Below are 5,043 nucleotides of genomic sequence, written 5' to 3'. Positions count from 1 at the left end.
AAGAGAACTACAAACGTCAGGCTCTTCACAACAAATCCCAGGATTACCCTAACACATCACAGGCATTCCAGGAAAACACGTCGGCCTTTCGACATGTTTTGGTCAGGGTGAAGTTTGCTACACGAGCACAACTCATCAATTAGCTTTGCTTCTTGTAAGCTTTCAATCGGTAATTGCACCTTAAGGTTGGCTTTATCCCGCCGCCTTCCCGCCCTGTCCACGACCTCTGCCAGCGCAAAAGGGCCCCACGCCTGGCAGCCATACAACAGAATTGCTCGGACTTGGGTTGCAAAACACCGCATTCGCACATCGGGGGCAAACAGCTTCATTTTGTCCAGCTTTGTGCTTAAGGAAAACATAGCGGACCGACCTGTATCACACAACTGCTGACGGCACGCACTAAAAGGCCGTTCTGGCCCATATACCAAGCCCAGATAGCGAGCGCTATCTTTGGCAGGTACTACCTGGCCTGATAGCCGTAACTGTTGACATCTCCCGCTAAGTTCCGACTACTGGGTGCCGTCACATGCAAAAACAAGCCTTTCACACTTTGAGACATATGGTCGCATCCCAAAAGCTTCACAAAACAAGTCCACAAGATGTAGCAACTCAGACATTCGCTCTAGTGACGTCGCTAGCAGACTAACATCGTCTGCATACAACAGTATGGAGACGCGCTTGCTGTCCACAAGGGGTGCGTATACTTACGTGCACCAGCTTCTACGAGGTCATGAGTATCAATCAGATCGGCTAGTGTCTCGATGAAGAGTCCAAACAACTCCGTAGATAAAGGACACCCTTGCTTCACTCCTTGCTTAGACTCAAACTCTCCCCCCACTTTCTCATTTACCTTCATCACCATGGACACCTTCTCGTACGCTTTTCTCAGAGCACCTAGCATGGGGCCGCTAATCCCCCTCTCCTGCAACCAGTGTATTTTTTTCCGTAATATATTACGGTTCCGTAATAAAATGGCATATTTGCGTTCTGCGCTCCGTCATAGACCATGGTAAAGGCCTGGTACGGTCGTTACGGAGCCGGGGCGGGCCGAAGGCCCCCAGAGACGTTCTATTTTAGTATAAATAAGTTATAAATGAGCGATGGGGCCCAAGAAATTAACTACTATAGCTGGTCAGGGTAGCGTCAGAAGGGGAAGAAGCGGCGTCATAAGCAGAGGGAGAGGTTTCCGTCCGCCACGGCCTGCTGGCGACGGCTGACGAGCCCCGCTGGGCAGGCCATGGCCATTTCAGAGTTTGCAAAGCTGGCGGAGATTGTGTTTGTGATGGTGCCAGGGTCAGTGGAGGATGAGAGGCGGTTCTCAGCAATGTCTTTCGTCAAGAATAAGCACCGCAACCAGCTTGATAAGCATCTGGGCCTGTGCTTGCGTATGTGCTTGCCCAGGACTTCTACACCCGCTCGTCCTTCCCGTATGACAAGGCGGTGGAGAAGTGGCTGCAGAGGGCTGAGAAGCGTGGCCGTTACATGCACAACTGACGAGTTTGCTATGCCCTGGGGCATTGTACTGGCTGTGGTGTCGTGGTGAAAACGTATGACATAATCCTGAACGCATGTGGCAACGGACGGAAACAGCTGAGACTCTAATGAAATATTTATTAAATATGTGCTGGTGTATCAGGTACCCTGTGTGGGCAGGGGGGGTCTGGGGGGGCTTGCCCCCCCAGAAAAAAAATTCTGGCAGTAATAAACGTATTGGACTGATGGCATATATATTACGGAACTCGTAACAGATTCAGGATCGGCCTCCACGAAAAAAAACACACTGTCTGGCAGTAATAAACGTATTGGACTGATGGCATATTTATTACGGAACTCGTAACAGATTCAGGATCGGCCTCCACGAAAAAAAACACACTGCCTGCAACCGAAGCCACATGTGCTCGCGAGGCACCCTATCAAAGGCCTTCTCAAAGTCAATCTGTACTATTATCAACGGCGGTTGTCCCGCGATCCGATGCCGCCTGACCAGGTGTTGCTTGACAAAGAGGTGGTGAGCAGTGCCAAAATCCCGCCTGAAACCCGCTTGGCATGGGTGCCGCAGGTCCAGTATTTCCCCAGCACGTACCAGGCGGTTAAGGATCACTGACGCATAGCATTTCGCAAGTGCTCCTCCAACTGCAATGCCCCGATAATTTCCTGCCACCAACGGGTCACCCTTCTTCAAAATAGGGGATACCACCGTTTTGGTAAACTGCTGTGGAAAATCACCAGTTGCCCTGATGTGCTCTAACAAAATGTGCAGCACTGGGACGATACAGTTCTCCTCCTTTCCCTGCCTGCCCTGCTCATCCACCCGTGGGAGGCGTGCATAACGGTAACATTCCGATGGTATGGCCTCAAGCCCGTGAGCCTTTCCGTTTGGTAACCTACCGACAGCACGCGCTACCTCCTCCAAGGTGAAAGGCTCGTCCAGGATGCTAGCTGCCCGTGCTCTCCTGTCCATGACAGTCTGACATGCTTGCCAAGCACCCTCTCCCAAAGGGGCCCCAAAAAAGGAGAGATAGTTAAGGAGTCGATGTGCACCTTCAACACCCGTCTCCCCAACTCCTGCGTTTAACAAGGTGGCAAAATGATCCCGAAATACATGCAAGTCGTCAATTGCACAACGCTCCTTGAGTTGCCCTCCCAAGGCCCGCCATAGTGCGCGCTGATCGTGCCTGCACCTAACCACGAACTCACGCATTCTCTCTGCATCATATGCTGCTCTGGCACGACGTTTGGCACGGTTCATTGCGTTACGTGCCTTGCAGAACGCTTACCACAAGGGGCCTGACTTATTCTCGACCCTGCCAGGGCCAAGCCGCACCCTGCAGGCAAGCATGTGTTGCCGGACGCTTTGGCATTCCTCGTTCCACCATAATGCACCACCCCCCGCTTGCATACCCTCAGGCCTGCGACCCGCAAATACTCGAATCAGCACCTTCCGCAGGAGGGTACTAATGCGCTCCACTGACTCCGTGCTGTTGCAGACCCCATTCGATAGGTCCGTGATCACCCCATTTAGTGCATGCATGACCTGGGATCCATCAGTGAACAGAGCAGCATAGTCACGATAACGGGAAATCTCAAATACTGCTCACTTCTTTTGGCAGCACCCTTTGGCACTCGTCCCAGTTCCTCCTACAGCTAGACCAAGCACTAGCGTCACTGGACGGTGGTCAGTCGGGAACCAACCATCTGGCGCGAGCAGCTCACCCACTCGCATCCAATAGGCATGACGGAGAACACCGGCCGAACCTACGAAAAGATCGATCATGCTCCCACCTGCTTCACCCTTGGGGAAGGTCAGACGACCCTCTAAATCCCCAGAAACACGGCCATTTGATACCAGCAGCCCTTGTGATCGGCACAGGGCGCCCAACTGGTGCCCAGCGAAATTGCAGACGAGGTCTTCACAGGTTATGAGCCCCGGCTTCCTGCCTCCCGTGCTCTTATAAGCATACCTCCCACAGCATCAGCACTGCTGCAACAAACGCAAGCTCCCGCAGCCGTCATGTGGCCAACACATGCTAAGGTTTTCATTCCTCGTTTAGCACATCATAAGCTAATGCAGTTTCGTTTATGTTGCTGGGCTTTGGAGGCAAACAGAGCATGAAGGGGCAAGTACCATGTCCCCAGGGGGCAGCGGTTTTGCCACTGTTGTGGTACTAATAGCCGAATTGAGGATGAAAAACACGTGTTATTGGAATGCCCAGCCTATAATGATATTCGTGCTGAAGAGGGATTCGATCATCAACAGAGCATGTTGGAGGCCATGTGATGGCAACCCGCACGTCTGGCGAGGATGTTGGAACGTATGTGGGCTCACCGAAACTCAATTACCCCCTTTGGACGATAGTCTGGGCTGATGTGCGGTGTTTTCCTTTCCTCCGTGGCTTTTAGGCGTTGTAGTATTGCCCTTGGGCCTTCGGCTCGTATGGGTAGTCTTACAGGTATGGGGTCACGCACCTCCAACCATGTAACATACATACATACATACAAGCTCCCACCACGTTGACACTGCCCATCAATTGTCACACGTGCAGCCTTAGCTACCGGCCTGTATGGATGCAGGGGGCCCCCGCCCTTTTTCCGGCTTCGAGGAAGCCGACACAGCTTGTTGTGCACAGCTACACGATAGTTTACAATAGTTTACAATAGCTTACAATAGTTCACGCCTACCACACCACCCTGGCAACATCACAGCTAAGCCCCTCGCATTGGCTCTGCCAGCGATCCAGAATCTGTAGAACAGCTGGCATTAGCCCACAAAGCCCGTCTAAGCGGGTTCTGAGGTCCGGCAAGGAGTACCCTACGCCTTCGGCCGCTGCCCTTGAGGAGGCGGCAACAGGCGACTCCATGACGCGATCCACTCAGAAAGAACCATCTTTAGATGAGATTTACAAGCTGCTTCAGACCCATGCTACACAGACCAAGGCGTCCTTCGACTCCTTGCACAGCAAGACAGATGCGCTGGCTGCTCGTGTTGACTCGCTGGAAAAGAATATTCCGGAAATAATTACCAAAAAGGTGGAGACCGAAATGAAGCAGTTCGAAGTTCGGGCCGCGCAGTTCATCATCGAAACTGTGCAGTCTCAGCTCGCGGGGGCCCCTACGTTTGCGACCGACCGCACCGGGTCTAAACAGCGTAGGAACTTGACCGGCAAATCTGCCTACTACGATTCCGGCTCCCTGATCGCGTTTGGCGTCCCGGCTCTCGCGACCGCTAAGCAAGCAGCGGAAGCCATCACCCAAGTCGTCTCCGATGCCAGTGGAGGAAGCCTCCAGGCCTCCTTCCTCAGCGTCGAAGTACGCACTGAGAAGCCACGACCCAACCAGGCGGCCCCAACATACAACATCACCATCGGCGTCACCCCCCGTGTCCGTGGTATGCTTTTCCGACACAGCCAGGCCCTTAAGGCCATCGGCATCACCTTCCGGGATGACCTCACCCCGGCAGGTCGTCAGCTCAAGCAGGCTCGGAACGCGCAGTTCCTGCGGCTGCGTGACGAGGGCCGCAAACCCAAGTGGGCTGGCCCCGTACAT

Source organism: Volvox carteri, assembly GCF_000143455.1.
Source record: "Volvox carteri f. nagariensis unplaced genomic scaffold VOLCAscaffold_19, whole genome shotgun sequence".
Classification (NCBI taxonomy): domain Eukaryota; kingdom Viridiplantae; phylum Chlorophyta; class Chlorophyceae; order Chlamydomonadales; family Volvocaceae; genus Volvox; species Volvox carteri.
This window is presented reverse-complemented; position numbering follows the sequence as displayed.